We start from the raw sequence: 21529 nt of genomic DNA on the forward strand, positions 1-21529 counted from the left end.
AACTCTTGAAAAAAGATTATTTTTTTTTCATGTGATTTAATTTAATGCCAGTTTTTCCTAGACTTAAGCTACAGTATCCTGTTAGGAGTAATCCTTTCAAAAAAGGATTATCCTTAATTTATGTATGCCTATTTTTCATGCATCTCCTAAACACAGATGGCCTCTGGAGAGCAGCAGGTCCACACAGCCTCATCCTGTCCCTCTTGATGTTGTTTCTTAGTACTATTCCTCTTTAACTGCTCCATCATTTGCTAAAGTCTAAAACACGCTCCAAAAATCCTAGTCTTTTTTCACCGCAGGGATAATTAAGAAAAAAGTGTGAGGCAATAAAAAAAAAAAAAAGAGGAGAGTTCAACCCCGTGGGTCTACTTTTGGTGGATATTCACTCAACTGCAATATTTTGAAGTTTGTGGATTACTAAAATACAGTGGGTAAATTCCATAAAACGATAAATTTGTAAAGTGCTTTGGAAGCATAGAGGAAGGAGCAGCTCTGGGTGGCAAGAGCAGAGCAGAATCAAGGAAGAAGTGGTATTGGATCTGGGTCTTGAGATTACAAAGGTAGAAAGGAGAGCCAAGGTACTGCAGGCAGTGAGAGCACCATGTATTCAGAAAGGAAGCCTGAGAAGCAGGTTGTTATAACTGCATGTGTCTTTGGAGGTTGTGATGGAGGATGGAAGTTGAAACCAGAATGGCAGGTAGGGACTTGACAAGGAATATCTTTGAATCCAAGCTGTGGAGTTGGCATTTTATTTACATGATTCAACAGACTTTAAAAATATTTCCTGCCGCAGTCTGGCTGAGCACAATTCAGGAGCCACTTGTCAAAAGAAACTAACTTTATTTTTAGAACTACAAACGCCAAACAAAACAGCTCCTCAGGGAAAAAACCCTCAGAGCCCAACTGCCACCACCGGCTTCCACACGCCTCTCACCCCCACACCAGCCTCTCAACCTCCCACAATCCTCCTGCTCTTGAGGCCGATTGGCTGGGTTGCGTGGGCAGAGCCAAAGAAATCACCCAATGAGCAGCTCCGTGGAGGAGCCAATCAGCTAGATGTTGCTGGGGCCGCTGTGAGCCAATCATCAGCTGGCAGTCTGAAGGGCAGGGAAACAGCCCAATGAACATCACCGCAGAGGAGCCAATCAGCTAGATGTTGCTGGGGCCACTGTGAGCCAATCATCAGCCGGCAGCTGGAAGTTTGCTGGGGCCCCTTTGGCTGTGGCTCTCAACAATTTCCAATGCAGTATCTGTAAAACTTGTAAAGAAAATAGGAGACATGTTAAAAAAATCACCGCAACTAATCCTTTACCTATGAGTCCACGTCACAGAGCGGTCCACATCCCCTACTAACACAAAGTAGAGGTGCTACTCCATCAGAAAAGGGACATCAATCACCAATATCCTACTTTGGTGACTTGTATTATCAGTGCATCAAACTAAAATTTAGCCTCTGTTTATGTCTGCGCACAAATCTTAAGACCTAGAATTGTGGATTTTGCCAATTTAAAGGTTTTTCCTTTTTTCTTTTAAAATCATTATGTTCTATTTGGAAATGAAATTTGCCACTTATTCTATCAAGGATGTTAGTCACTTAGATCTACAAAACCAGGATTCTGAAGCTAACTTCAATATGATTCTCACAATAATGTTCAAGCTACTAGATCTCTGATCAGAAACTCCACACTGCCATGAGGGACAATAACTTGAACAAAGGGACATGACACTGAGTCTAGAATGCTTCTGCTGTGACCTAAGGGAGTCTTGAAAAATTACATAGATTTCACAAACAAAATCAAGCTCTGTTAAATTTCCAGATTCTTCACCATCACCCCACCAACACACACACACACACACACACACACACACAAACACACACACACACCCTGCAAATAGTTGCTTACCCCTAAATCACACAATTTTGGACAATTAATGATCAAAGTTTCATTTAACCAAACTATTACTTCCCCTCAAATCCTAAACTAATTACCAAAACTAACTTCAGTGACCTTGAGAAAATTCTCAAGAAATTCTTCTGAACAATAAAACTGAATACTTCAACAGAGTGAAATGCCGCACTTACATCTCTTTTGTGAGTCATTAAAATGAACTTGGTCTTAAGTCTTCTTGTTGTCAGACTCGTTCAACAATATTCTTAATATCTCTCTAGCTATCAGGAAAACTGACAAAATTACCATTCACTTATGTTCCAAATCATGGTTTTATGAGACTCATTTCATCATGGTTGAAATACCAGGACCAATATAAAAGGACCCCATGTTGAAATGCCACTTATATGACAGCAAACATCCTTATCTCCTGATGATGAGGAAACAAAAACAAGGCAAAGTGTGGCTCAGTTTCAAAACCCTATTAATCCTCAGTTGAAGGTCTCCTTCTGGGACTCCCTTTTTCCTTTGATCATTTATGTGCATCTTCTTCAGTTCTAGGTAGATGACTGAATCTCTCTACTCTGAAGACAACATAGAAGGATGAAAGGAGTGAACTTGGAGCCCAATCCCAGGAGATCTTGGTTCAAATCTAGTTTTGTATAGAACAGCTCTGTGGCCCAAGGCCTGACAACCATACTGGCTCAATTCCCCCAGGTGTACAATGAAGATAAAAATAATCTGTGGTTCAATGTCAAATGGTTTTGTTGAGTGGTGTTGTGGTGCTTTATGGGTGGATGGACATGACTGGTAGTTCTTGGTCTCTTCATATTTGATAATAAGTCAAAATGCTAATCTTATGAAGACCTTGACCAGCCAGATTATCATCCTGGAAGTAGAGCCCAGTGACACCATTGAAAATATGAAGGCCAAGATCCAGGATAAGAAGGTATTTCCCTCTGACCAGCAGAGGCTCATCTTTGCAGGCAAGCAGCTGGAAGATGGCTGCATTCTTTCTGACTATAACATCCAGAAAGAGTCAGCCCAGCACCTGGTCCTTCATCTGAGAGGTGGCTATTAATTTTTCTGTCTGCATTCATGGTGCACGCTGATAGTATTACGTTGCACATAGCCCTTTGTTCCAATTTAAGTTTAGAAATTACCAGTTTCAGTAATAGCTGAACCCATCCAAAATGTTAAAAAAAAAATTTATTGCATGGTAAAATAAAAAATAATAATCTGCTTCTTATGGGTCTTCTTGTCTGTATATATGTATTAAATGATGTCAATAAGTACCTTGACAACCTCCAGTTATCTTCACAAGAAAAGTTTGAAATTCTTATTGCATGAAAGGAATCAGGTCAAACAAAAATCACAAAAGAAGATGGATGAAATGAATATTACATCAGTAGTAATAATTGAGGTAAATGGATTTGATTACCCAATTAAAAGAGCAAGAACAGTGAATTATATGTTTTTTTATTGGTTGTTCACAACATTACAAAGCTCTTGAAATATCATATTTCATACATTAGATTGAAGTGTGTTATGAACTTCCAATTTTACCCCAAATGCAGATTGCAGAATCACGTCGGTTACACATCCACAATTTTACATAATGCCCTATTAGTAATTGTTGTATTCTGCTACCTTTCCTATCCCCCACTATCCCCCCTCCCCTTCCCTCACATCTTCTCTCTCTACCCCATCTACTGTAATTCATTTCTCTCCTTGTTTATTTTCCCATTCCCCTCACAACCTCTTATATGTAATTTTGTATAGCAATGAGGGTCTCCCTTCATTTCCATTCAATTTCCCTTTTCTCTCCCTTTCCCTCCCATCTCATGTCTCTGCTTAATGTTAATCTTTTCTTCCTACTCTTCCTCCCTGCTCTGTTCATAGTTGCTCTCATTATATCAAAGAAGACATTTGGTATTTGTTTTTTAGGGATTGACTAGCTTCACTAAGCATAATCTGCTCTAGTGCCATCCATTTCCCTGCAAATTCCATGATGTTGTCATTTTTTAGTGCTGCGTAATATTCCATGGTGTATAAATGCCACATTTTTTATTCATTCATCTATTGAAGGGCATCTGGGTTGATTCCACAGTCTAGCTATTGTGAATTGTGCTGCTATGAACATCGATGTGGCAGTATCCCTGTAGCATGCTCTTTTAAGGTGTTCAGGGAATAGTCCGAGAAGGGCAATAGCAGGGTCAAATGGTAGTTCCATTCCCAGTTTTCCCAAGAATCTCCATACTGCTTTCCAAATTGGCCGCACCAATTTGCAGTCCCACCAGCAATGTACAAGTGTACCCTTTTCTTCACATCCTCGCCAGCACTTGTTGTTGTTTGACTTCATAGTGGCTGCCAATCTTACTGGAGTGAGATGGTATCTTAGGGTGGTTTTGATTTGCATTTCTCTGACTGCTAGAGATGGTGAGCATTTTTTCATGTACTTGTTGATTGATTGTATATCCTCCTCTGAGAAGTGTCTGTTTAGGTCTTTGGCCCATTCGTTGATTGGGTTATTTGTTATCTTACTGTCTAATTTTTTGAGTTCTTTGTATACTCTGGATATTAGGGCTCTATCTGAAGTGTGAGGAGTAAAAATTTGTTCCCAGGATGTAGGCTCCCTATTTACTTCTCTTATTGTTTCTCTTGCTGTGAAAAAACTTTTTAGTTTAAGTAAGTCCCATTTGTTGATTCTTGTTATTAACTCTTGCGCTATGGGTGTCCTATTAAGGAATTTGGAGCCCTGTCTGTATTTTCATTTATCTCTAAGAATTTTTTTATTTCCTGCTTTATGTCTTCTGTAACCCATTGATCATTTAGTAAATTTGTTCATTTTCCATGTGATATAGAATTTTTCCTTCCTTCTTTTATCATTAATTTCCAGTTTCATTCCATTATGATCAGATAAAATGCATGGTATTATCTCTACCCCTTTATATTTACTGAGGGTTGCCCTGTGGCATAATATAAGGTCTATTTTTGAGAAGGATCTATGTGCTGCTGAGAAAAAAGTATATCCATTTGATGATGGTTGATATATTCTATATATGTCAGTTAAGTCTAGGTTATTGATTGTGGTGTTGAGTTCTATAGTTTCTTTATTCAACTTTTGTTTGGAGGATCTGTCCAGTGGTGAGAGAGGTGTGTTGAAGTCACCCATAATTATTGTGTTGTGGTCTATTTGATTCCTGAACTTGAGGAGAATTTCTTTTATGAATGTCACAGCACCATTATTTGGTGCATAAATATTGATAATTGTTATGTCTTGTTGGTGAATGGTTCCTTTTAACAGTATATAATGTCCTTCCTTATCCCTTTTGATTAACTTAGTCTTGAAGTCGATTTTATTCGATATGAGGATGGCCACCCCTGCTTGCTTACAAGGACCGTGTGCGTGGTATATTTTTTCCCATCCTTTTACCTTCAGCCTGTGTATGTCTTTTCCAATCAGATGTGTCTCCTGGAGGCAGCATATTGTTGGATTTGTTTTTTTAATCCATGATACCAGCCTATGTCACTTTATTGGAGAGTTTAAGCCATTAACATTCAGAGTTACTATTGATACATGGTTTGCACTTCCAGCCATGTTTGATTGTTTATCCTTTTTTAAAAAAATTTAGTTTGTTTCTCCATGATTATCTTTCCCCCCGCCCTCTGTCTTTACCGAGGCACTTCCCACTGATGGTTTTGGTTATTGTTTTTCATCTCTTCCTCATGTAGTATTTTGCTCAAAATGCTTTGCAATGCTGGTTTGTCTGGCTGTAAATTCTTTTAACTTTTGTTTATCATGAAAGATTTTTATTTCATTGTCATACCTGAAGCTTAATTTTGCTGGATACAGAATTCTTGGTTGGCATCCATTGTCTTTCAGTGTTTGAAATATATTGTTCCATGACCTTCTTGCTTTCAGCGTCTGTGATGAAAAATCCATTGTTAACCTTATTGGTTTACCCCCCCCCCAATGTAATCTGCCTCCTTTCTCTTGTAGCTTTTAATATTTTCTCTTTGTTCTGTATATTGGATATCTTCATTAACAATATGTCTTGGCGTTGGTCTACTGTGATTTTGTGTGCTCGGTGTCCTGTATGCATCTACAATTTGTATATCCGTTTCCTTTTTGATTTCTGGAAAGTTTTCTGTAATTATTTCATTCAGCAGGTTATTCATTCCCTTGGTTTGAATCTCTGTACCTTCTTCTATCCCAATGACTCATAAGTTTGGTTTTTTTATGTTATCCCATAACTCTTGGATGTTTTACTCGTGATTTTTTACGAGCCTTTCTGAGTTGGCTAGACTCTTTTCAAGATGATATATTTTGTCTTCATTGTCTGACGTTCTGGCTTCTACTTGCTCCACTCTGTTAGTGATACTCTCAATTGAGTTTTAAATTTGGTTTATCATTTACTTCATTTCTAGAATTATTGTTTGATTATTTTTTATAATCTCTATCTCCTGATAAAGATGCTTGACTTCTTCTTTTATCTGTTTATGTAATTTGTTTTCAATGTGTTCTTTCGCTGTTTGAATTTGCTGTCTCATATCCTCTTTAAGGTTCCATTCTATCTGTCTAAGGTATTCTTTAAGTTCTTTATATGACCATTTTTCTGATGACTCTAGGTCCTCCTGAATATTTAGGCTGTCCTGCATTGTTTGTACTCCTTTTCTTCCTTGCTTTTTCAAGCTGCTCATGTTACTTCTTGTTCTGTTTGACTGCTGAGTTACTGTTTACTCCTATAAATTTATTTGATGCTTGGGAGGAAAGGTATTAGAAGGGAAGGGAAGAAGTCACTAAAGAGAATGAGAGTAAGCAGGTAGAATTCAAGGAAAGGGGAATAAGAAAATTGAAAAGAAATGAAAAGAGAAAAGAAGAAAAAAATAGGAAATAAAAAAAGAAAAAATTTTTTTTAAAAAATAAAAATTAAAATTAGAAGAAAAAAATTTTTAAAAAAATTTAAAAAAACAACAAGAAAGAAAAATGAAAATGAAAGAAAAAACCCAAATCAAAAAAAAAGAGAAAAAAAAACCTAATAAATGCAGTCTTAGAATTTGATTAACTTCTCTTCCAGTAGGTGGCGCTGTGCCCACCAGGCCAAGTGTCTCCTGTCAATACATGGGAACCAATCACTGTGCAGTAGCTCCTCCTCCCAGACTGGGCGTGTCTCCAATCCTGAGTGCCTAGGGCCTCCTCTTGTGTCTAGTCACTTCCCCACTTTTTCTCTAGCCAGGCCCCTCTCACGGGTGCCGCTCACCACAATACTGGCTACACACCAGGTCTGCTGCTCCCGGGAGTCCTGTTTTCATGAGCGACTGGGCACACTCTCCCTGTTTGCCTTTCCCTCAGACCCTAAGTTTGTAGAGCTTGGGGCTGAGAATCCTCAGTGAATTTTACTTGCCCTCCGGTAGCCACGCCCCCGGTAGCTGGTGCAAGAGACCTCAGTTGTCAGCACTGGTGGGAGCGGTAGCCGGGAGTTCCGCGCTGCAGGTCCCGCGCCACGTCTGATTCCCTGGGTCTGGCTATCATGCTCATGGGAGAGCTGGGAGGGGCCCTTATGGGAGAGCTGGGAGGGGCCCTTAAGGTTTCCCCGATGTGTGGAGAGGGAAGGCTAGGGGATTACACACCTGCAGCCGCTGGTTTCAATGAAGTTATCTCCTCTGCCGCAGTCTGGTGACGTCAGTTCTCTGCCATGGTGGTATCTCTTGCAAATGGCGACAGTTTGTTTCCCTTTGCCGGGTGACCAATCTAACAGGTGGGTCCTTACTGTCTCTCCCAAGTCCCGTTTCAATCCTGTGGCCACTGCCTATAAAGGCTCGGTTGGCATTTACCTCCGTAGGATCAGAAGGGCTGACCAGTTGTTTCAGCTGGATGGGTAAGTGCTGAGTCACAGCTGTTTGTCTGCGGGAAGCAGGCGAACAGGAGCTTGAATTCAGCCGATCTGGGCTCAGTGTGTGTTCTGAGAGGTCCAGACTGTTTGCCCCAGATCCATGTCAGCTCAGCATTGCCTAGTGATCCTGAGCAAACAGAATTTAGATTATTTACGACTCCCTATGCCCGCACAGCTGAAGAGGTCAGAGACTTGATCTCTCCGCGCCCGCCACCATGTTGGAATACTCTGAATTATATGTTTTTTAAAATAATCACAACTGAAACAATTTTAAAAGGGAATATTTAAAATGAGAATCCACCTAAGGATTAAAGGATTCACAGGAAAATGGAAGAAATTGGAGATGATAATGTTAAGTGAATAATAAGGAGGGGGATATGATCAAAGTACATTATATGCATACAAGAAAGTGTCACAAAGGAACCAATTATTTTGTACAATTAATATATGCTAATAATTATAATGAAAGATTAAAAGCATAGAAAATGTATAGTGGCTAACTTCACTTAGCTTTATCTTCTCTAACTCCATCCATTTACCTGCAAATGCCATGATTCATTCTCTTCTAATCCTGAGTAATATTCCATTGTGTATATATGCCACATTTTTTTATCCATTCATCTATTGCAGAGCATCTAGGTGGCTTTCACAGTTTAGCTATTGTGAATTGTGCTGCTATAAACAATGATGGAGTTGTATCCCTGTAGTATGTTGTATTTAAGTCCTTTGGGTATAGCCCGAGGAAATGGATAGCTGGGTCAAATGGTAGTTCCATTCCCAATCTTTCAAGAAATCTCCATACTGCTTTCCACATTGGCTGTACCAATTTGTAGTCCCACCAGCAGTATATGAGTGTACCTTTTCCCCCCCGCATCCTCACCAACACTTATTGTTGTTTGTATTCATAATAGCTGCTAAAATAAAAGTATTGTGTCCAACTACAAAACAAACAACAAACAAAAAAAAAACAGTAGTGTTGTGCCCAATAAATTTCAAAGAATACTCTGCCATTAGGAGGCAAGTTTTATGACCTGTGGCAATACCATAAATGTATATTGCCAACTTTCCCAATTAAAATGTGAGGCTAGCTGTCCTCTATCATTGAGATAGAGAAAGTGCCATTTACCAAATCAATTACTTCAGGCTACATAGCCAGGCCTGAGTGATCTGGTTTTAAACTATGATCATATTTTTTTTTTCTGCAATAACAAAGTTCCACAGTCAATGATGAAAACAGCAATGTGACCTTTCTAACTTGTAGATCAATTTGCTAAAGTCCAGACAGTTTGTCTTTCTTAAATTTGGACTACCAAATTTAACTCCCAGAAAAGAAGAATGTACATTTTCACTTTTCTGTGAATTGAAGTCTTCACTATATAAACCACATGAAATTTATGGTTTTGTAAGTTAACAAGGTGAATATTGGCATTTACACATGGTCCAACTGCTCCCAATACAGAAGACCAACATACAAGGAAGTATTACAAAAATACATATATTCCCTAGAAAGAGTATGGCTTGGTCCTGGCTCCAGATTAAAAATGCTTTAAATACTAATTAAAAAAAAATTTAAACATTGGAAACGCTTTTTTGTTTTTGCTTTATTTTTTTTATATAAGTAAATACAGATAGCTGCCATCAAGTAGATATTATAAAAGGGTGGCAAAAATCATAACTAGATGTATTTTTCAACAGTAATTTGATCATACTATTGATAGTTTAGGTAATTATGCTTGTATATATACTGTGGCTTAAGAAATGGTTAATATTTACATCATATGGGCTGGGGTTATAGCTCTGTGGTAGAATGTTCATCTCAAATGTGGAAGGCACTGGGTTGGATTCTCAGCACTACACAAAAACAAAACAAATGTATTGTGTTCATCTATAAAGAAAAAATATTAAAAGGAAATGTATAGTTGGCATGTATTTAACAAAATAAATCTGGACTTGCTACCAGTCTCCAACAGTCATACAAGCAAATTCCTTAACATTATTTTGTGTTTTCTTTCTGAGCTCCCCTGACACACCTTGGAGAATCAGCAAAACACTTCAGAAAAACAACATGTTATTGGCAATCTGGAAATTGGGAGAGCTATTGGTCACTGAAGCCACTTTTCTCTTGCATCATGTCATCTAGAACTTGTACCTAATTAATAGAACCTAAACCATATCCAAATCCTTCAGAGCAAGGATGCCTGGCCAAATGCAGTACACAGAATAGCAGACAAGAATAAGGTTGGCATAGAAGTCAAACAAGCGAATCTACCAGGTCTGACACAATGAGCTTCATGAAGTGACTGGGGTTGTATTCTTTCTATAGTTATTCTTTAAAACAATTTGTACAGCATCGTGAGAATTTTAGATTGTGAAGACCTTCTCATTTTGTTAAGGCAGAGGCTTGAGCCTTAACAAATTAGAATAATAGAATAAATTAGAATAATAGAAGAAATGGGACATAATTCCCACTTGTCTATGAACAAATCAAGAAGTTACATCGACATTGGAAGTTCCAAATGGTAACAGCAATGGGCTTTTCCCATTACTGAGTCGAAGGAGAAGTCTAGCACTAGGTAGAGATTTTTAAGAGAGTGTCATGGTGTCCCAGCATCTACCCTGGAAAAATTATCATACCATTTTATTTCTATTTTAGTATCGGTACCATAGAATATCATTGTATTTTACACATTTACACATGTGTATACCAGTGTGTGTACATACACACATACCTTTCTCAAAGTTTCCATGGATCTAGAACTGATTGAATGTTGTCATGCCTCACTTAATATTCTGCCATGAAAAAATCAATAGAACAAGCCAAATTCACAGTCTGTCCAACTGAGGAATGAGATTTTATTTTTGTCACAGAGAGGAAAGCCGTTCTTCTTATCAAAATGGAGATATGTGGCAAGAAGAGCCAGTTGTATGAACTTGGATAAGCCACTTACTCCCTCTAATTCTTAGTTTCCTCCCATTTAAAGTGAGGATAACCTAAATCGCAAGAATTAATTATGCTCAAGCCTCTTGCATTTTTCTTAGTAGAAATCCAATAAATGTGAACTGAATTCAGTTAAATTAAACTGGGGATATTTCCAGCATATATGGAATCACAGAGTTATCCTAGTTATCATAGGTAAGGCTGTATTGGTACAGGGTCATGAGACTAGTCTTCTTGTACTTCTCTGGGTCATTGCTACACATATACCACATCTGGCTGGATTCCTTCAATACTAAGATCATCCCCTGTCAGTTTTCTCACACATCTGCTGCATGTTCAGAGCACTGTCACCCAGCTAGCAAAACCTGCCCTCCTGCAACATGTCATGCAAAGCCTCCATCCTCGGTCCCTCCTCCTGGGCACCTAGACCAAATCTGTTAAGCATCTCCAAGACAGAGAGTCTTAGTGACCACATATAAAGAAACAAACAAAAACACAGAGTTGGTGGGGCGGGGGGAGAAGAATCAAAAAGAAAGCAATAAGATGTTGGTTTGCACAGAGAAAACCTTCAAGCTTTTGAAATTTAGTCACTGTCTTAGCTAGAAAGCCTGTTTCTGAATCAGGCACTTTCTCGAACACTGATCTGAGGTAGATAGCATACCTTCTAGCCTGCATATGCTAAGGGAAAGGTCAGCACTCAACCAATCAGCAAGAAAAATGTGAGGCAAAAACTGCATGCAACCCTTTGCCAACTCCTGTTTTTGAAATTCTAAATTGCAAGCTGAACCATATGGTTCCATGTACCTTCTTGACTAGTGGCTTTTCTCTTGGGAAATGACTCAATCATGCATTTGTGTTTCTGAGGATGGCTGAGTTTTCTAAAAGCCCCCTGTCCTCATAAACCTACATACTTTGTGTTGCAGGAAAACCTTGTGACAAGCAGAACGTTCAAGAGTCATTAGCAGTCACACTCATAAGCTTTCATACTTACCCACAGCCCTCCGAGCAGGCCTCCCTGTGGTTACTAAATTTTTCCTCTTGCTGAGATTTCCCAGCATGCTCTAGGATTATCAAGTAAAGCCAAATATTAAGAGGAAAATCTTGAAAATCCTTCAGTGCCTGGGGCGGAATCAAATCAGAGGAGCTCTCCACTCTGGCACCAGCCAGCTGAGCTACAAACACTGACCCAGCCCACGCTGAGAAGACTCATCATGAGCAGAAAACCCGTAATGTTGCCAAAATACATTGCAGATTCACAAATGGGGGAAATGAAGTATATAAAACAGTAGGAAAGTTTGCAGAAATAACAGTTAATATTTATTTCAGGCATTCATCTGTACATGGCAATGCTGAGATGTTTTTCCCTTGGGCGTTTCTTTCTGCCTTCAAGGCCTTCTGTTGGATAGTCTGAAGTCCTTAATCATAGAAGCCATGCACTATGTCTCAATTTGCTACTCCACACAGCTTTTGTCAAAGTGAATGCTGGACCCAAAAAAACAGTTGACATTAAAATGAAACAAAGCTGATCTGGAATCAAAAACATGGATGTCGAGATTTCTGGTCAAATGAATTTTATTGCATCATGTTTTAGTGTCTTTTTTATGTATTCTACTTGGTTGCTCAGATTGTGAAAATTACAAAATAAAAATTAAGTGGCTGTGTAATATCTGACTTGTCGGTTTTTCCACCTGGCATTTCTTTTGCAGCATTGACTCTCTCTCAAGGAGGGGATGCATGAAATATGAAAAGCCACCTGTCTCATGCAGTGGATGGGAGGGGTAGTGGGTTAAAGTATGGCTGCCTGGTGTCCAAACCTACCTCTACTGTTCTGAGCTATGTGTCCTTAGACAAATCCTTGTGATTCCCTGGGTCTTCCCTGTGTTTAAACTTTTACAGGAAATGCCATTCTCAGAAAAAAGAAAAACAAAAAGTCTCTGGGATGGTTTCCTCCAAAGGAGAATTTCTGAGCCTGGCAGGACCTATGTGCCAAGTACCCAAGTCTGAAAAATCTGAATAATCAGTTTATCTGTCAAATAAAAATGGTGTGCATGGGAAAATCTGACAGCTCAGCTCAGAACTTAGTCATACAAGCACTATTTTTTGTATTTTTGCATACAACAGAAGGGCTTTATTTGTACTCCCCATAACCTCACTCAGAATATTAAAAAGATATGTATTCAGAGATCAAGACTGTATCAAATTAATCATTTTGCTGCTTCATCGAGGTCATTCTTAAGTCAAACACCTTTACTCTTTGTTTTCTGCCAGTGCATGGAGATGAAGACTAAAATGTCTACTACTGCAAATGCGGTTTTGCCTTGATTTGTCCTAAGGTGCCAGCAGTTTGACCTCCCCTGGCATTTTCATTGTCACTGCAAATGCCAATGCAGTGCAAATAGCCAAATGAGAACATATTTGACCCCAGATTCCCTCTAGGAGATCCTCAGGGTGCACAGACAATGCTCTGAGAACCACTGTGTTACTCTATAATATAAAAATATGAATGGACGCTCAGCTTCAGAACATCAGACCTTGAAGCAAGGAGAGAACAGAGGGGGATGTACTGTTTCAAATACAAAATTTCATCCTAGAACTTAAAAATCACACACACCTTGTATTTTCCCCACAATTTTATTTATAAAATAAATAAATGTGATAACTAGTAAAAGCACATCGCTGTATGTATTAAGGAAAACTATAACAAATAACCACTTCTGTGGCTTACAACAGAAATTTATTCTTTCACAGTTCTAGATGCTGGAAATCCAAAAATCAGCAGGGCCATGGAGCCTCGGAAGGTTCTCAGGAAGAATCCTCCCTTCCTTCTTCCTTGATGCTGGTGGCTCCCAGCAACTCTTGGTGTTCTTTGACTTCAGCAGCTTCTCTCTATCCTCTGCCTCCTTCCACATACAGCATTTTTCTCTGTGTTTGTCTGTGTACCCTCTCCTCTTCTTCTAAGACACGAGGAGAATTTGGGACCTCCCAATCCAAAAGACTGCAAAGTCCTTATTTCTCAAAAAGACCACAGTCATAGGTTTCTGTATGAGGACTTGAACACATCTTTTTTGGGTACACAAAATGAGAGGCAGGAATTGCTGTCGTCATAATTATGTAGTACAATAAGTTTAATTGTGTTCCTTAAAGCCACTGTATTACATAATAGTAATGGATTAAGGGTCGTTTCTATTCCTTATTTTCTTTTGCTCTTCAAAAAGTTAGAAATATTGAGTAAGAAATTTTATTTTAAAACAACTTGAAGTATGATCAATACGCAATAAACTACACATATTCACAGTATACGATATGGTAAGTTGTGACATATGTATATACCCATAAAATCATCACCACAATCAAGAATATAAATATAACCATCAATCCCAAAGGTTTCCATGTGCTTCTTGGTAACCCTTCCTTCTGGTTTTTCTGTACCTGTACCCCATGTGCCTGGCAACCACTGATCTGCTTTCTGTCATTGAGATTCATTTGCATTTTATAAAGTTTCATATAATGGAATCATACAGTATGCATCTTTTTTTCTCTGTTATCTTTCACTCAGTATAATTATTTCACAATTCATCCATGTGGTCATATGTGTATCAATAATTCCTTCTAAATGCTATATAATATTCCATTTTATGGATATATAATGATTTGTTTATCTATTTACCTGCTGGTAGAAATTGGGGTTGTTTCATGATTTGTCTATTACAAATAAAACTGAGCAATAAATCTTTCAAATGCCAGGAATTTGCTTCTGCAATCTGCCATGTATTTTAGTTTTTTATGAACCTATTAAAGTATTTGTTGCTGTAAGTCCTTATGGTTTCTAAGAAGGTCAAGTTCCTCTGGTACAACTTGTGGAAAGCTTTTTGGAAAGAAAGATGAATGATAAATCAAGAGTCAAAAAAATTTGACAATTTTCTACTCAGTAATCGCACTGTTAGGAATTTTGCCTAAAGGATTAATTTTTAAAAAATAGAAAAGAAAAAGTAAGCTGGTAAAGATATTTTCTACAGAGCTTTGTAGAATAATAAAACATTAGAAGTAACCTAGATATAAAATGTTGAAACATTTAAATGGCATGAGAGTGTTTGACATATAATATTTAATTCAAAAAAGCACACTATAAAATTATGTCTATACTATGATTAGAGCCATATACAATTCAGATATTTTTGCAGATGAGGAGTCTAAAAATTATTAGTGCATTACAGTAATAGAATTGGGAATGGCATTTTTGTTTTATTTTGTCATAAATTTATGCAATAATAAGCATCAACAGGAAATATTTGACTACTCTGAAGACACTAAACCCCTAGTTTTCTCCTTAATGTTCATTTGATTTATTTCCTATCATTGGTTGAATAAATTAGGATGTTATCAGAGGTCCAACTTAGTTTACCCCTATGTATTATTACACTTCAGACAGACCTTAAAGGCTGATATTAGCAAGTATTCTATATTCTGGAAGTCCTTTTCAACTCAAAAATATATAAATTTACCTGAAAAAATGGAAAAATCTCAATAGTTACTGAGGATGTGTTTCATCCAAATACACACACTGCTGGTGGGAATTTGATTTGGTACAACCACTTTAGAAAACTATTGGTGTTATCTAATAAAGCAGGATATGTTACATTCACTATAACCATAAATTCCCCAGTTTGGTGTATGCCCAATAGAAATGCATATACATGTTCAGCAAAGACAAGCACTAGAATATCGATAGCAGCATTATTTGTAATAGACACAAGCTGGAAAATATTCAACAGAATGTTGGAAATATCCAATGAAGAATGGATAAATACATCATGGTGGGGAAACATAATAGAATATTATACAACAATTAGAATGAATAATCCATATATAAACACATATTCATGTGGCTGAACATCACAAATGTTGAGTGAATCCACATTCAAAAGAGTACATAGTATATACTTCCATTTATGTCAGTACAAAACCAGACAAAATTAATCTGTACTTTTAAGAATCAGAAGGACAGATACTTACATAAAGGAGCATAAAGAGACTTTGGGGTGGGCTGGAGTTATAGCTTGGGGGTAGAGCACTTGCTTACCACATGTGAGGCACTGGGTTTGATCCTCAGCACCATATAAAAATAAATAAATAAAATAAAGGTATTGTGCCCATCTACAACTAAAAATATATATATTAAAGAAAAGAGAGATAAAAATAGGGCATGTATTTTGGAATATATCTTAAAATTCATTTTTTATTTCTTTTATGTTATAATTAAAACTGAAGTTTAGAAGTTAATAAAAGAAATCACCATGCCTGTCAGTTTACCAGCTCTTTCACCTCTCTACCAAAATGCTGTGTTTTCAGATATTAAAAATGGCTAAAATTTAAAAAAAATAAGAAAAAGAAAAAAGGCTTTTGGGATATTTACAATGTGCTATTTATTGACATAAGTACAAGTCATATGAATGTGTTCAGTTTGTGGAAATTCATCAAGCTGTATATTTATGTGTACTTTTCTGTAATGTATATTATACTCCAACAAAAGTTTTTTTTTTTCTTCAAGTCTACAAGCATTATTAAAAGTGTTAGCAGGAGCTTTCTTTTTTATGTGGAAACCAAAAAGAGGGACAGTTGGCAGAATTAGTATAGTGCTGTGAATTTACAATGAACTAGAAAAATCAGGGTTATATAGCAGGATGCATCTGGGAACTTTGTAACCAGCCAGGAATTGTTATTGCTATTTACAGAACTGAAAGCTTTCAATAAATTTTGTTTCTTCCATTGCACACTGTCCGATGATTGGCAAAGAAATAAAATATAGAATCAAGAAGGCCAGAATGCCCTCTGTGAGAATAAAATGTACTGCCAACATGGCACACAGCTGCACTTCCATCCAGAGTTGTATGGAGCTTATGAGAGGTCCAAGCTGCTGTATGACTTGGAGAGCTAGCATGCTTCCTGTGCCAGAAGCACAGTTAGAAACAGGAAACAGAAAATATGTTTCTACTATAATCCCCAAGGAAAAGAAAGAAAATTCTTCTCCAACCAAGTCAGGAAAGGAGGGGAGGGCATCAGCTCTCATCTTATTAAAGCTAAGCTCCAAGAAGCAAAGGAGAAATTCTCTACCCAGCCGAAGAATTATTTTCCTGAAATCTTCATGTGTTGCTCAAAAACTATTTGGTTATCAGAGTCTTTATTAAGAATTTCAAACATCCACATGTTAAGAGCCACAGCAAGTTTCTTGGATAATGTATTTGAACCTTCTATGTGACTTTGCAATTGAAAGACAGGATCTAAAAAGAACTGGAGGCAAAAAGACAGGATCTAAAAAGAACAGGATCTAAAAAGAAACTGGATACAAGCAATGGGGATGGTTCAATAGCTCCTGGTATACTGGGGTAAAATAAAGTCATTAAAATATAATGAGTTCTAGAACCAAGATTATTATGACTCAAAATGAGGTGGGGAGGGAGAGCAAGGGAAGCAGATTACTTCTAGATAGGGAATAGGGGTGGGAGGGAAAGAGAGGGAGAAGGGGAATAGCATGGATGGTGAAAGGAGACCCTCATCACTATACAAAATACATGTATAAAAATGTGAATTTGGTGTCAACATACCTTATATATAATCTGAGATATGATAAATTATGATATAATGGTGTATTAAAATTGTAATGCAAAAAATAAATAAATAAATATTACCAAAAAAAAAAGATTATGTTCTCTAAATACCATTTTCCACTAAATGGAACCAGTTCTCCTTGGAGAAGTAACTCAATCCATGTCTAGAGTAGAAAGTGCACTGTGTATTCTAGGGTACCTTATTGTGCCAGAAAGTAGGGAAACCATAAAAACTATCAGAGTCTTGTCAAATAAGTTGGAAGAAACAATTCTAAGAGGTTTCTACTGGCTGAGGATAGGACTACTTGAGCATCAAATAGAATAATAGTTTCAATAAACTAAAAGACATCAAAAATATATTTTAAAAAATTTAACAGTGCAAAAAAAAATGTTATTGATCACCACTGGAGGTTGCCAAAGCACTCACTCACTATTCAAAAAAAATTGACAAATAAAAGGAACCAATCCTTTATTCTGCCTTTCCTATACAAACTTCTCTTTTGTTACTGGCGATTGAACAGGGAGAATTCGTCATAGAAGCATATCATCTAAGAAATGTAGAAAGATTAATAGGTTTAGAAAAATCATTTTTCAATTCTGAGTGAAATAACATTAGTAGGTAATGTTCATGACTGAATAGTACAACCAGCAGGTCAAGGTGGATGGGGAGCTTATACTGGTGAGATGAAGCTAACCACACCTGACTCAGAGGCCAATATCAGCATCACTGAAAGTGGGCTGGCCAACACTTTAACGTCCTAGTGTGATACAGCAGGAAGTGCCCAGCATACGCTGTTAAGTATTCTAGTTAAAAGAACTGTACCTGAATCTAGTCAAACCTCTATAGTCAACAAATCATTTAAAAGAAGCACAGAATAGAAGACTGTATTAAATGACACCATGAGGATATTATAAGCCAAATCTTGAAGATGGGGGAATTCTAGAAGGAAAATAATTTGACTTCTTCAACAAATAAAAGTATTAAACAAGAAGAGGGAGTAAAAACTTCTATAAATTTCAAAGATAATTAGAACTTATATTAGGCAAATGAAATGTTTGGCATTTGAATCTTTAAACAAACCAACTATAAAAAGATATTTCTGGGGCAGGGGTTATAGCTCAGTGGAAGAATGTTGCCTGGCATGTGTGAGACACTGGGTTTGATTCTCAACACCACATATAAATAAATACAGTCCATCACAACTGAAAAAATATATATTTTTTTAAAAAAAGACATTTCTGAGGAAATCAGGGAGATTTGAACATGACTTGGTATTGGATGGTTTCAAAGGACTATTTGAAGAATAGTGAATTATGTGAGAATGGTATAATGGCATAATTTTATGTTTTTAAAAACCCCTGTTTGTTTATGATACATACTTGTTAGTGACACGAAGTGTGATGGGTCAAAACAACATAAAGTCTGGAATTTGCTTTTAAGTATCCCAGCAAAACTACCAGAAAAATTTAAAAGGCTGGGTGGGAATAGATGTAATATTATTTTTGTTTTCAAAACTACAAGAAAAAAAGCATTTTATTTATTAAAAGCAAGAGAATGCAACCAATATAAAAATCAAAATCTTTAACTTTCTCTGCTTGTCCAATGGGAGCTGGATGTTATTCGCACATTTTCTAAAGTCCTGATCCTTTCATGAAACCTTTACACAAGGGGAAGGTGTGGGACAGATTCCTTAAGCAACCCTTTGGGAGAACTATTTATCAGGATGGGAGTAATTGCTGGATCTTTTACTTCTTTCCCTCCAGCTTTCTGTGTTCTACAAAGTAGTCATTGCATGCAATGGTGAAGCCTGCGAAAAGAAGCTCTGGAAATCCAATTTGCCATCTCTGCCCTGGTCCAGGTCCTCCATTATTTTGCCCACAGCCAGAGGATCTTTTTTTGGTTTTCTAAAAATCCAGGAACTCCTTTTCCATGAGTACTCTCAGGTCCTCGTTGGTTTAAGGAGCCTTTATCTCTGACAAATTTGTGAAATGTAAACATCATAGTTTCCATGGCAGGTTCCATTTGAGATGGCATTTTGATGAAGTCTGTTGAAAACTTGCAAGGGAGGCGCAACACCGACTTTGGGCTAGCTGGGATGGCAGGGCGGCTAGCAGAACACAGCAGGCCGTGGGACTGTGACTGTGCGCCTTTGTGAGTGAATAAAATACTATTGATAAAATGTCAACCATTGTTGAGACTCGGTGATAGCCAGTGTGGATTCACATACTGTTTTCTTCATCTTTGTGTGTATCTTAAATTTTCCCTTTTATAAGCAAAAATAAATAAATAGAGTTCTATCGATTGACCTGGGAAAACATCTATAATGTCTTGGTGAGTGAATAAAGCAAGCAAGATGAAATATAAATAACTATAATATGAACTCATCTTAAGAATAATACCCTGACTTTGTAAAATACACCACATATATATTTTAATTTTATACACACACACATAAACATGTACATTTGCATTGATTTTATGATCACTGAGAATTATTTGGAAGGGCACACTGTACATAGTAGACTAGCTGGAGAGAGAAGAGAGAGGCTGATATTGATGGAAAAAGAATAGGTAAAAGAAAATGAAAACAAGACACAATGTATGGATTTATAAGAAATTATACAACTACATATATATTTCTATATACAAAAAGAAAATTGCTTTTAATTTAAAAAATAAGTGAAATCAGTCCATATTTCTGAACTTGTCTGGTTTCTAAGCCCTGACATCTGGTAGCTTCCAGTCTGCAGCAGAGCAAGAACAAACCAGGAGCTCTCCAGGAGCTGCATTCTCTGAGCTGAAGTGAGGCAAATAGAATCAGGTGCAGCTAGGGTATTTGGGATGAGGGAGACTGAAAATCAATACCTCAAAATGCACCGAAACTTTCACCACTGTGATATGGAGTGCAATCAGCAAGGAAACAAAATGAAATGTCAGATGAGCATACCACAGAGAATGAATATCTCTTTCAGAGCTCAAGTATCCAAAGAAGGCTCACCAGCATTAGGCAACCATGGGGCTAAGGCAAACACAGACCAAGGATTCAGAGGTCTGAACATGTGCCTCAGCTCAGCCCAGCCACATACTAAATGTATGACCCGGAAAAGAAGCTTGACCTTAATTTCTATACAAGCAAAATGGGAATGCAAACACCTGACTTGTGATGATCAAGTAAGATAACATACACCTACTTTACAAAGAAGTTAACTAAAAACTAAAATAACTAACATATATATGGGGCAGGAAATGTTACTGCCCTGTCTCACATGCATGCAACATACACCCCTCACCATGCACATGCATGCTCACAAATGGAAATTATACACCATTCACATATAAAATAGTTTATACTTGATATCAGCAGTCAACCAACAATAGATTGAAATATTTGAAAAAATGTTTGTCTTTACTGAAGATACATAGTTTTTTACTTCTATTATTATTCACTAAACAAAATAGTATGATGCATATTTACATAGCATTTACATTGCATTAGGTATTATAAGTAATCTAGAGATGATTTAAAGTATATGAGAGGATATACATCATTTTTATATAGGGACATGAGCATCCATGGATTTTGGTATCTGCTAGGGGTCCCAGACCCAATGCCCCTGGTGAATACCAAGGGACATCTGTATATGCCTAAGTACAGCAACAATATAAGTGTTCCCCCAAATTTCAGATGAGGAAACCAAAGCCTAAAGACCTTAAAAACCCAAAGGTCACATAGAAATCTAGGTATAATGATGTTGGAATTTGGCAGAGGTGTAAGCTTTGAAAATAGTTTCATTTGTAGCTATTAAATACTATTTCTGAACTTAGTTGAGTCTGTAATCATTGGCCAAAAAACATACAAAGTCAGTTGTTATGGATTGAATTATGTCCATCAAACTCATAAGTTATAGTCCTAGCCTTAAGTGATGGTCTTTGGTGGTTGGGTCTTTGGACAGAGTTAGATAAATTCATGAAGTGGGATTCTTATGATGGCATTAGTGCTTTTTTGAGAAGAGACACCAGGAGTATCTCTCTTGATTCTGCGTGTGTGTGTGTGTGTGTGTGTGTGTGTGTGTGTGTGTGTGTGTGTTCACTCTCCTTCACCCCACCCTGACACACAGTGTCAGCATATAGTAAAAAGGCAGCTGTCAATAAGCCAGAAACCCAACCTGGCTGAACATTGTTTTTGGATTTTCCAACCT

The 21529-nt window shown here is 37.3% G+C and overlaps 1 long non-coding RNA gene and 1 pseudogene across 1 annotated transcript; both read right to left on the reverse strand.

The window, feature by feature from the left end:
• Positions 1-733: 733 nt before the first annotated feature.
• LOC144378417 (uncharacterized) lies at positions 734-11885 on the reverse strand. The gene is made up of 3 exons (XR_013440073.1): positions 11716-11885; positions 7524-7913; positions 734-1258 (listed from the first exon to the last, which is right to left on the reverse strand). It is a non-coding gene; the product is annotated as an uncharacterized LOC144378417 (long non-coding RNA).
• Positions 11886-19075: 7190 nt separating this feature from the next.
• LOC101963961 (protein S100-A10 pseudogene) lies at positions 19076-19364 on the reverse strand (annotated as a pseudogene).
• Between the last annotated feature and the right edge of the window lie 2165 nt (positions 19365-21529).

The sequence above is a fragment of the Ictidomys tridecemlineatus genome, chromosome 6 (genome assembly GCF_052094955.1).
Source record: "Ictidomys tridecemlineatus isolate mIctTri1 chromosome 6, mIctTri1.hap1, whole genome shotgun sequence".
In the NCBI taxonomy this organism is placed as follows: domain Eukaryota; kingdom Metazoa; phylum Chordata; class Mammalia; order Rodentia; family Sciuridae; genus Ictidomys; species Ictidomys tridecemlineatus.